We start from the raw sequence: 12,995 nt of genomic DNA, 5'->3' as shown, positions 1-12,995 counted from the left end.
ACAACAACAACAACAGTCTCTCTCTCTCTCTCTCTCTCTCTCTCTCTCTCTCTCTCTCTCTCTCTCTCTCTCTCTCTCTCTCTCTCTCTCTCTCTCTCTCTCTCTCTCTCTCTCTCTCTCTCTCTCTCTCTCTCTCTCTCTCAGTAATAATAATTATACGAGCGTTATTGTCGTACAGGACTGCAGTGTGTGTGTGTGTGTGTGTGTGTGTGTGTGTGTGTGTGTGTGTGTGTGTGTGTGTGTGTGTGTGTGTGTGTGTGTGTGTGTGTACTTAGTGTTCTTCTACATAATTACAATAGCTCCCCTTGTACTCTTGTAAGCTTTTAATATTCCCTTGTTTTTTCCCCAATATTAGTGTTATTATTATTATTATTATTATTATTATTATTATTAATATTATTATTATTATTATCATTAAGATCATCATGGCTATTATCATTATTTCGTTCTTTACCATCTATTTGACATTCTTTCATTGAAAACCACAAATTATATTTTTACTTTTTTTTTTATTTCCTGTTAATTACAAGGTTACCATTGTTATTTGCATGATAATGACTGTTGTAGAGAGAGAGAGAGAGAGAGAGAGAGAGAGAGAGAGAGAGAGAGAGAGAGAGAGAGAGAGAGAGAGAGAGAGAGAGAGACCCAACTAGGGTTACATAAGATAGATTAGTCTCTCTCTCTCTCTCTCTCTCTCTCTCTCTCTCTCTCTCTCTCTCTCTCTCTCTCTCTCTCTCATTAATTGCTTGCTTGTCTCCATTTACACCTAATTAATCTTGGACTAGTTTCCTGTTCAAAGCTTCTTAATTACTTGTTACCTGGATAATTACGCCCATTCTTTCTCTCTCTCTCTCTCTCTCTCTCTCTCTCTCTCTCTCTCTCTCTCTCTCTCTCTCTCTCTTTGGTTTTTTCTCCTACAATATTCTCTTTTACGAATAGTTGACATCTATTTCTCTTTCTTTTATTATTATTATTTTTTTTTTTCACTCTAGAATAAATATGTACGCTTTTCTTGCAGGGTAGGGCATGACGATCCTCTGTGACTGTTCTCCTGCCGACGTGTTGTGGAAGAGACAGGAGGGTGGGGATAGAGCCTTGATCTGTGTCTATCTGTTTTTCCACACGTGTTTCACTGGTGGTGTAGTAAATAAATAAACAGACTGATATTGTGTCATTCTGTTTGATCTCCTCATGTGGTGTCATCGATTTTTCATTTTGCTTCGCCTTGCTTCGCCTTCGCCTGTTTTCGTATTCAAACTCTCTCTCTCTCTCTCTCTCTCTCACACACACACACACACACAAACACACACACTTACAAAAAAATAAATGACACTGAATAAGAAAAATAAGGGAGACAAGCTTCCCGTACACTTCCATGAATAAGATATTGAAAAAAAGACAGAAAATAAAAGAAAAGAAAAGAAAAGTCCTCCCCTAAAAATCCAATCCATCTATCCTCGTCTCGTTTTCCTTCAGTTCAGGTCGAGAGAAAACGGCAATTTGTCAACATTTGGTTCCTCCGTGACAGGTCAGAGAGACACGCCGCCTGACCCCCCGCGCGTGACCTGACTCTGGATGACCTCGCCTTCTATTTGGGCCACTTCCACGGCTGACCTCACCCCATCCCTGCTTCTTTATTGCCAGTTATATTTGTCTGTCTGTCTGTTTGTTTACTTGTTCGTTTATTTACTTGTTTATTTCTTTTTTTTCTTTGATTGATTCTCTCTCTCTCTCTCTCTCTCTCTCTCTCTCTCTCTCTCTCTCTCTCTCTCTCTCTCTCTCTCTCTCTCTCTCTCTCTCTCCATTTTCATTCCTCCTTTTTTTCTTTTTCTTCCAGTCCTCCTCTTTCTTCTCTTCATCCTCCCTCCCCTTCTCTTTTCTTCTCCTCCTTCCCAACCAATCATTTCTTCTCTCTTCTTTTCTTTATTTCATTTCCTCTCCCTTTCTTCTCAAAACATTTCCTTCAACTTTATCCTGCTTTCCTCCCTCTTCTCTCCCTCCATCTCTCCCCATCCTCTCTTCCTCATCGTCGTCCTCCTCCTCCTTCTCCTGCCTTTCCTTTGACTCTTTTCAGAACGTGGGAAGCGAAGCCATGGAAGTGTTAATACAAAGGAAATATTGACGCCAAAGTGAGACAGTGAAATGTGATCCCGTAAAGAAGAGAGACACTATGACGGACACTCGGACCCAGACCAAGACTTCAGAATAGAGAGAAAAGGCAAGACTCGGGCCGAGAACGAGAACATAGACTCATATTAAGAGGTCAAATATGTGATGTAACGAGATGAACATAAAAAGAATATAGATACGAGTTGGTTTGATTAAAATTAATTATGTTGAGTTTTAACGGTAAGACATCACAGAAAGACTGAAATATTAAAACTAAATTATTCTGAATATACTGTAACGGATAGAAAGGATGCATATATGAGTCAAGGTTTGAAATAGATAATGTTGAGTTTTTAATGGTAAGACATTAAAGAAAGATCTAAATGAGAATTTAATAACTCCAAATATAAGGAAATGCAGATAATAATAATATCTATAGAAGTTAAGGTTTGAGATAGATAGATAATGTTGAATTTTAATGGTTAAGACATCAAAGAAAGATGGAAGTGAGAATTATATTATTTCAAATGTAAGGAGATGTAGATAAGAAGGATACAGACAGGAGATAAGGTTTAAAATAGATAGATAATGCTGCCTTGTAACAGTAACACATCAAAGAAAGATCAAAATGAGAATTCAATTATTCCTTTTCGTGTGAAATAAAATTTTGTTGGTAATGAACGCTCAATAAATGCATAAATAAAATTTTGAAGAATATTGTATAATGATTTTACTTTATATCTACTCGTAATACAATTATATGAAAAATTGCCATGATTATAAAGATTTGTTGAACAAAATGGAGTACAAAGGTTTTCTCTCCATCAACGACTCTCTTTTAACTGGCCTGACCTGACCTCACCTGAGCTGACCTTAACGAACCTAGGGTAGCTCAGGCTAACTCATCCTAACCTAACCTGACCTAACCAAACATACGACAACCTAACCTTATCTAATTTAGTATAACTCAACCTAACCTAACCTAACCTAACCTAACCTAACCTAACCTAACTCAACCTAACCTAACCTAACTCAACCTAACCTAACCTAACCTAACCTAACTCAACCTAACCTAACCTAACCTAACCTAACCTAACCTAACCTAACCTAACCGAGGGTAATCTAACCTAAGCTAGCAGCATGACCCATCCTGCCTCACTAAAGATAAGGTAACGTAACCTGTCTAACCTAATCTAACCTAATTTAAGAAAATCTAACTTTAACTAACCTAAGCTAACCAAGACCCACTGAAGATAAAATAACCTAGCATAACCTAACCTAATCCAGCCTCTTCAAAGACAAGGTAACCTGATCTAACCTAATATAGCATAACCTAACCTAACATGGCATAATTCAGTCTAACCTGGTCTAGCGCAACCGAATATGGGATTACCTACCCTAACCTAGCACAGCCCAGTCTAACCTAATCTAACCTAACACAACTTCAACAAAGATAAGGTGAAGTAGCCAACCTAACCTAACCTAACCTAATTTAACCTAACAGAGCATAACCTAACCTAACTTTACTTAACAGAGCTTTACCTAACCTAACACAGCATAACTTAACCTTACCAAACTTGACCTGACGTCCTGGCAATGCGACCTGACCTGATTTTTGAGCGTCGTTAAGCATTTCGAAAATAATGAATTATGTTCGACTGCCTGAAAGAGACGAAGATGATAAAATAGTAATAATAATAATAATAATAATAATAATAATAATAATAATAATAGTAATAATGATAATAATAATAATAATAATAATAAAAACAAACAGGAATAAAAAAAAGGACAATTCTACAAGTGGTTGATTTTGTCGCGTGTTGATTCGTGTATATATTTGAAGGAGCCAAAGGAACGCGGGACAAAGCAGAACGGTACAGAGGAACGGAACGGAACAGATGGGAGGAGGGAAGCGGCGAGGGAGACAAGAGTGGAGGAGGAGGACGATGACGAGAAACACAGAGGAGGAGGAGGAGGAGGAGGAGATGGTAACAAAACAAAGAGGAGAAGGAAGAGATGAAAGATAGGGAAAGAGGAAGAGGACGAGGAGAAGGACGCGAAAATGGAAAATAATGATAAAGAAGAAAAGAAAAATGACACGAGAAACACAAAGAGAAAGAGGAGGAAGAGGAGGAGGAGAAGAAATAAAACAAAGAGGAAGACAAGGAAGGAATAAAAAAAAATAAAGGAAGAGGAAGAGGAAGAGGACGAGGAGAACGACACAAGAATGAAAAAAAAAAAAGACGATGAAGAAGACAAGAAGAATGATGCGAAAGGATAAAGAAAAGGAGAAAGAAGAGAACGAAGAAAGCAAGACAGTATGAATAAAAAGTCATGTAAAAATAAAAGTAGATGAAAGAAAAAAACGGTAAAATTAAGAATGAGTGAAAAAAGATGAAAGGAAATAAAACTCACGTGAAAAACGATGATACAGAAAAAAATAAATAAATGAAACTAGCAAGAAAAAACAAAGAAAAATAACTTAAAGAGAAACTAATAATAAGCAACACCGAAGAAAGAAGAGCAAAGGAAGCAAAAAAAGTAAAGATGTTTAATGAAAAAAAAAGAGGAGACGTAGACAAAAAAATTAACAACAAAGAAAAAAAATCGTTAAAAAGGGAAAAAAGATAAAAGAAAAAATAACGTAAGTGAAAACAAAACGAAAGAAACAACAATAAAGATATAAATGAAAAGATAAAACATAGCAAGAAAAAATATGACAATAAAAATGAAAAACGAAGAACAAAACAAATAAAAAAATAGAAAAAAATAGCGGAAAAGTGTAACAGCAAAGAATAACAGAATTACAAGAGAGAAAACAAGAACAAGAGAAATCAACAAAAGAAGAGAAAGAAACACAAGCAATAAATCTAGGCATAAAACAACAAACACGGCCTAATTCTCTCTCTCTCTCTCTCTCTCTCTCTCTCTCTCTCTCTCTCTCTCTTCTCTCTCTCTCTCTCTCTCTCTCTCTCTCTCTCTCTCTCCAGCTTTCCTGTTTTCATCTGTGTGATCTATGATTGAGTGATGGAGAGAGAGAGAGAGGGGAGAGGGAAGGGATGGAGGAGTGGGGGAGGAGAGAGAGAAAAGGGGAGAGATATTTGGGAAGGAAGGGGGAGGGAAAGAGGGAAGGAAGGAGGAGAGGAAAGGAAGGGTGAAGGGAGAGAGAGAGAGAGAGAGAGAGAGAGGAGAGGAGAGAGAGAGAGAGAGAGAGAGAGAGAGAGAGAGAGAGAGAGGAGGAGAGAGAAGAGAGAAAGGAAGGGAGAATGATGGAAGGAAGGAAAGAGAGCTGAGGAAGAAGGATGGATGGATGGATGGATGGAGAGGAGGAAGGAAGGGAGGGGGGAGGGAGGGAGGGAGGGAGGGAGGGAGGGAAGAAAGGGAGGCAAATGACAGATTATGCCATCTCAGAAGTGAGTGTTGAGAAAGAGAGAGAGAGAGAGAGAGAGAGAGAGAGAGAGAGAGAGAGAGAGAGAGAGAGAGAGAATGTGATAACTCTCCTTGTGCATGGCCCCTTCCTCCCTCCCTTCCCACCTCTCTCTCTCTCTCTCTCTCTCTCTCTCTCTCTGTCTGTCTATGGATTTCCAATCACACCCAGACATGACTGTGGCGCGTATTAGCCAAGCAATCAGATGATGAATAAACAGATCGATAGATGGTCCCTCTAACAGATAAATGGAGGAGGGCACAGATACAGGAAGGAAGGAGAGAGATAGCGGAGGAATGTTTGGATGGAGAGAGAGAGAGAGATGATGTGTCCAAGATAGGAATGGATGATTAAGGAAGGGAAAGATACATTTATGGAGGGAGTAAGTGAAATGGATGAAAAATAAATAATGGAAATCGTAGACAGATAAATAATTTGAAAGTTGGAATGGATAAACCGACAGACTGACAGATAAATGTCCACAAATAAAGGCTGACAGACAGGCAGGCGAGTGCGCTCACACACACACACACACACACACACACACACACACACACACACACACTGACATTGAGAAGTGAAGCATGGTATTGCAGTACAAGATATTCTACAAACACAACTCGTCATGTTCGTTGTGGTGGGAGCTGCACTGCTGTTTTGAATCAAGTTTGTCACCTTACAATGGCGAAGGTTACGCTTGGATGGATTAGACTGGGTTAGATTAAGTTGGATTAGGTAAGGCTGGCTAGTCAGGTTAGGTTAAGCTGGTTAGGTTAGGTTAGGTTAGGTTGGGCTGGTTAGCTAGGTTAGCTTAGGCTGGTTAGGTTGGGTTAGATTAGGTTAGGTTAGGTTAGGTTAGGTTAGGTTAGTTAGGTTGGGTTAGGTTAGGTTGTGTTAGGCTGGGCTATCCTGAGATCAACTCAGGTGAGGCCAGATCAGACCAGTTAAAGGAGAGGCGTTGATGAGGTGAAAATCTTCTGACTCCATTAGGTTCAGGAAATCTTTATAATTATGATGAAATTACAATAATTACTTTGATTTTTCCACATATATCAGATAGATATTAATACCACGACAAAATTCTCTACGGTTTTACAGATTTTTTTATTAAACGTCCATTATCAGAAGACATTTGATTTATTTCACACCTATAGGAATAATCTTATCTTACTTTCGATCTTTCTTTGATGCCCTATACATGAAGACCTATCACACGTGTTGGGAAGGAGAGGAGGCAAGGGCAACAACTGGGCGGTGGACGAGGGGAGAGCGAGGGAAGGAGGAAAGGGTTAAAAAAAAGTAAGTAGATACAGATAGACTCAGAATTATTTTTTACCCTTCCAGTCTCTTCTTGCTGCCGCTGTCGTCCATAACGAAAGCCACACACAACTACTGTTACTAGTTTTGTCTCATGTTTCTGCAATTATAAGTGTCTTTCTGTTATTTTTCTCCATATATAGAGATAATTCTGTTTGTAATTTTTTTTTTTGTATTATAGCCACTCTTTTGTATTATAGCCTGACCCGCTGTACTCCCATCGGCTCCCTTCATTGACCTCCAAAGCGTTCGCGTGGAGAAAAGACGAAAAAAAAAAAAAAATTGAGAGGAGATTAATTTTGTCATTTCCTTTTGGATTACATAAATATTTAAGAGAGTTTAGTGCAAAAGTGTTAAAAAAATGTTGGCTATTAAGGAAAATCATAAAACAGTGAAGCAGAGAAAAGGCTGAATTACAAAAAGCCTGTTGCGCCTAATCATGCACTGCTCAGCGCCGGCAACTCACGGCCACGTTGTTTTCAGTCGGGGAAGGGGGCGAGAGGCAGGGGGAGGGGAATACAGTCAAACTTTGCCACGTCACAATCTCCTTCATAATATCAGGTCAGGATCTCATATTCACTTGCCTGGTAAACTCTGGAACTCTGCCTCTGTGTTCCCCTTACCTAATAAGACTTGAGCTCTATCAGAAGGGAGGCTTCAACACCTACTTTTCTACTTTCTATAGCCTATTGGGACTGGCACCTCAGTAGGCTTTCTTTTTTTCTTTTGTAACTTTTATTGCCATGGACCAAAGCACATCTTACATGAAAGAAAGAAAGAAGAAGAAGAAGAAAAAAAAACTCGTTAATTTGGCTATGAAGTGCGCAGGGCTGTGATGACACGACGACTGCTTTGACAAATTTGAAAGATAAGAGTAAATATGATAGGGATGACTGATACAAATAGGTGCGTATGCTTTATATATGGACTGCCACTTATTGATCTGATGACTTCTTGCAGCCGCACACACACACACACACACACACACACACACACACAAACACACACATACATATATACATACATACTTGCATACATTCATACTACATACATACATACACTCACACCGTCATACATTATGCAAACTAACACAGTCTACAAAGTTAATAGAAGAGAGATACAAATAATTCATGCAAGTCTAATCTATCATACATGGTCCTCCTTATACATAAAAAATACGAATATACATAATTGATAAAGAACTTGTAGGCATAGAAACCAATAGAGAGAGAGAGAGAGAGAGAGAGAGAGAGAGAGAGAGGAGAGAGAGAGAGAGAGAGAGAGAGAGAGAGAGAGAGAGAGAGAGAGAGAGAGAGAGAGATTAACAAGAGTGGAAAGAATAAGATGAAAAACAACGAGAAAATTAGGAAGAAGAGCAAGAGTGAATGGAAAACGGGAGAGCAGATGAGGAATAAAGAAGATAAAGAAGAGTAAATGATGATTAGAAAGCGGCAGAGCAAAAAGGGAAGAAAAAATAACATGAAGAAAAGAAAACGGAGGAAGGAAAGGATGAGAATAGCGAGTAGGAGAAGGAGGAGGAGGAGGAGGAGGAGGAGGAGGAGGAGGAGGAGGAGGAGGAGGAGGAGGAGGAGGAGGAGGAGGAGAGATCCAACTAACAAGAGATTAAGGAAGAGTGTTCGACTCTTGACCAGCAGGGGCACAGGAAACGCAGGTAACAGTGCAGGTGTTTATTCACAGAAGGTGTGAACAGAAGGCTGGAGGTAGGTGATCTCCCGGCGCCAGGCCGCGCACTTCAACTTAACACTTATGACTGAAGCCTAGCTCGTTCACTCATACACGTATTCATGCCTCACACAAGTCTCGCTCATTCACTCGTTCACACAACTAGCTAACAACCACACACCTCCCCCGAGACATAAGGAAGATTCCTTATCTTTGTTATGGCTACCGTAACACATGAAACAAAGTTACAATGATTGAAGTACAGAAAACACGGTACATATACACAAAACAAACACAGCGTACAATGAACACGTACGACTAATCGTAGGTGCTACGGTGCCACCGCACCTGCAGTCGTCTCGGCTCCCTACGCTGTCGGCTGCTTCGACGCTCTGGTTGCTCTCGGCCACGGTGTACCCCGTTACCCTGATGCTCCGGGCTGCCGGGATGGTGGTGTTCCTCGTGACCCTGATGCTGAAGCGCTGCACCGCCATGAGCGGTGTGCTGCTCGACAGGAAGGGGAGCAAGAGGTCTGTGTGGGCGTAGGTGTCTTCTATTACGCCACATCACGCGACCGCTGCCCATCTTGATGAGGTAGTCTCTCCTTCGCCCAACAGCCACGATGACACCCAGGCGATCCCAGAGGCCTGTCGTGTGATCTTGAACGTCGACGTGGCCACCGAGGTGCAGGAGAGGAAGAGTACGGGCGGACGCGTCGTGGCGAAGTTTCGCTTTCTTCCTCAGTCGCTCTGCCTTGGCGTCGCACTCATCAGCAGCGCGCTGCCACTGCTGAGCGTATGAGCGATGATGAGCCGGGACACAGGACCTCATAGGATGACCGAAGAGGACTTGTGCTGGTGATCGCCCTTCCGCCCTCGGAGTGTTGCGCAGTTCCAGCAACCCGCGAGCGAACGCATCCTCGTCCAGGTGTCCCTGCTGTGTGGTCGTGAGGATCAGCTTCTTCACGGACTTGACCGCTGCCTCGGCGTGACCATTGGAGCGTGGATAATGAGGTGAAGATACACGATGCTCCACCCCCCATCGAGCCAGGAAGCGCCGTACCGATGAAGAAGTGAACTGCGGTCCACCGTCAGTCCTCAGGAGAACAGGCACGCCCGTGTCGGCGAACACACCCCGAAGGACACGAACGAGCTGATCAGCCGATGCTGGACGTGAGCATGCAGACACGTGAGGCCACCCAGACAAGCGATCTACATACACGAGGTATGTACGGCCTGCTGCGTGGAAGTAGTCTGCAGAAACTGACTCAAACACCCTGCTGGGTGTGTCCGTGTCCTGCCAGAGAGGTTCGTTGGCTTGGCTTGGTAGGAGTGGACGGCATAGTGAGCATCCAGAAACGACGTTCTCAACGTCTCTGTCCATACCAGGCCAGTACACCGTTTGTCGGGCCCGTCGCTTGGTGCGCTCCATCCCCTGATGACTGTCATGGAGTCGCTCTAGTGTTTCTCGGCGGAGGCTGTGAGGAATAAGAAGCCTCGGCCCGTAAACCACCAGGTCGTCGTCTACGGCCAGCAGACTGCGCACCGGCCAGTACGTACGCAAGCGGTGATCGAGGTCGTGGCAATGATCAGGGAAGCCCTCGATGATGACGTTCTTGAGCAAGCAGTACTCCCCGTCTCTTGCTGCTGCGGCACGTACCATTTCCACAGTCTGATCCTGGAGTGGTGCTAAGCGGACGCCGTCCTCATTGGTGGCAGATAACGCTGAGATGACCGCTGAGTGGAGAGGGTCGAGGTCACCAGAAGTAGCAGCATCCTCTTCCTCCACTGGGTCCTGTACTGGAGCACGTGAGAGGGCGTCGGGCACACAGTGTGTCGATCCCTTTTGCCAGCTTGCTGTGAAAGAATACTGAGCAAGCTTCTCCCTCATGCGCTGCAGCCGCAGGTTCTCTATTTCTCCCAACAACTTGCTATTGAGGAGAGGTATCAGCGGGCGGTGGTCGAGCACTAGATCGAAGTGAGGGAGTCCTTTCAGGTAGGTGCCACATTTCCTGACTGCCCAGACGATTGCAGCCATTTCCAACTCTATTACTGCATAGCGGCTCTCTGTGTCTGTAACAAATCTTGACCCGCATTGCACCATCTTCCACTGGTCACTGTGCTTCTGCAGGAGAACGAATCCAAATCCGTGCATCCTTGAGGCGTCAGTCTGTAGCATCGTTGGTAATGATGGGTCGAAGTATGCCAAGACAGGTGGGCTGACGAGACACTGTTTCACCTTCTCAAACGCCTCTTCATGGTTAGGAGACCAGCACCAACTGTTCTTCGGGCGTAAGAGATCTCTGAGGGGTTGTGCAGCTGCAGCCACAGCAGGAGAAAAGCTTCCAAGCTGGTTTGTAAGACCCATGAATGATCGTAAGTCGGTGATGTGCTGTGGTCGTGGGAAGTCAGAGATTGCCTTAACTTTCTTTGAGTCTGTCGTGTAGCCTTGTCCAGAAACAGAGTAACCACAGTAATCTACCACTCTTTCCGCGAATGTAAACTTCTGTGGGTTGAGAGTGATGCCGTGCTGGTCACACCGCCGCACAATCTGAATGACATGGGCTAAGTGCGCACTGTAGGTGGAGTCATAGGCCAGGATGTCGTCCACGATCTTGATGGTGTTAGGTATGTCGCCGAGAGCTTGGTCTCCTCGACGGTTATACTCGTCTCCAGACGAGACGAGACCCATAACCGCTCGCCGAAACTTGTACCGACCCCAAGGTGTTATGAAGCAGGTTAAATCCTGGTCTTCTTCTCTAATGGGGACTTGAAAATACCCCATCTTGGCATCAAGAGTGGTGAACCAAACTGCTCCGGTCCCGATCGAGGCGATGGCGTCATGAGGTGAGCGCACTGGATACACGGGCCTCTTCACGTAACGGTTGAGTCGTGTCAGGTCAACACACAGCCTTACACCAGATGTCTTTTTTGGGACAGGCACGATGGGGTGGCACCATGCCGTAGGGTAGTCCACACTCTCGATGATTCCCTTGTTAAGCAGCTCTTCCAACTGGCTCTTAATTTCTTCACGCCAATTGTAAGGGATTGTACGAGATGCTGTTACGGCGAAGGGTCGAGCGTCGTCTGTCAACTCGATGGCCATGGATCCACCAGCCATTGCACGTAAACCTTCCTTTGCTTCGAAGACGCTGGGAAAGGCCTTGATCACAGCAGCAGCGTGCCCCGCACGCTGCTGTGGCGTTGGGTCGTAGGAATGAGGCCAGCTGATCACTTCTGTGGGCGTAGATAGAGGTGGCTGCGAGGCGGTCGGGTACTTGATGGAGCTGTTGCCGGTGTGCTGTTCTTCCCTGCGTAGCGGTCGGATTTGAGCCGGAAAATCTTCGGGGAGGATTCCGAGAGCGATGGAATCGTACCAGCTAAGCAGCGCCCCCTTCACCTCCTTCACCACGCTCACAACAGTCTCAGCTTCCCTGTCGCCCAGTTGCAAGTGCGACGAGAAAGTTCCTACACAGGTGAGGGGGTGATTACCGGCAGCATAAAGTCCATCACCATCAGCGGGCGCCAAGCTGGAGGGCGGGATTCCAAGGAGTGTTGCCGTGTCGAGGCCAATAACGGTCGTTTCGGCCCCAGAGTCAGGAGTCCACGTAATCTTGTCTCTTCCAGCGGGATGTGTGGCGGTAATGAGCACCTGGGGCGCAGGTCGTGCCGTCACCGTCTTTGTGTATACGCCTGATAAGAGCTGGTATACACTGGCACTGGCTCCCCGCCTCGGGCCTGCACCGCGATGAGGAGAGACAGTTGAGGAACTCCTCGAAGCTCCTCGTCGTTTCCTCACTGTCTGCTGACATACACTCGCAAAATGCCCTCTTTTCCCGCAGTTACGACACACTTTATCTATTGCCTGGCATCCCCTTTTGTCACTGCGACAATCTTTGCCACAACGATAACAGCCCGTGGGGCTTGAGCCCCCGAAACTGCCCTTCCTGTAGTTCGAGACAGCGTTCACACCATGGCTCGAAGAGTGAGAGCCGCCCCTTAGTACTGCACTACACTGGTTAGCGCTCTCTGATGCTCTGCAAATATCTATGGCGTTTTCAAGGGTGAGTTTCTTGTTTTCCAGCATGCGTTTCAGAGCCACTTCGTCTCGTGTCCCAACGACAATTCTGTCACGCAGCTGATGGTTTATGCACTGGTCGCAAAAGTCACAGAAATTGGCGATTTCCTTTACAGCACATAAAAAGTCGTCAAAACCTTCTTGCGTTTCTTGCACGCGGGAGTAGAAGTCTCTTCTATCCATGATGATGTTGCGCTGGCTTCGCAGGTACTCACACATTGCATCGAGGATGGTTCTTAACTCCGCGTCTCTCGGTAAGCTTATCCCGTAGCGAAGTGTACGGGTCCACTCGTCGTCTAGGACAGCAGCGAGTGCCGCCCTCTGCTCAGCCAGGGAGAGACAGTCTATCCTGGCGAGGGTTACGTATCCTTCAAACTTA

The 12,995-nt window shown here is 44.5% G+C and overlaps 1 protein-coding gene across 2 annotated transcripts in view; it reads right to left on the bottom strand.

The window, feature by feature from the left end:
• Window positions 1-12,995, bottom strand: part of LOC135091514 (cell adhesion molecule Dscam1-like) — a 115,514-nt gene that overhangs the window by 101,524 nt on the left and 995 nt on the right. The gene's annotated exons all lie outside the window — the stretch shown is intronic.

The sequence above is a fragment of the Scylla paramamosain genome, chromosome 37 (genome assembly GCF_035594125.1).
Source record: "Scylla paramamosain isolate STU-SP2022 chromosome 37, ASM3559412v1, whole genome shotgun sequence".
Lineage (NCBI taxonomy): Eukaryota > Metazoa > Arthropoda > Malacostraca > Decapoda > Portunidae > Scylla > Scylla paramamosain.
This window is presented reverse-complemented; position numbering and strand designations above follow the sequence as displayed.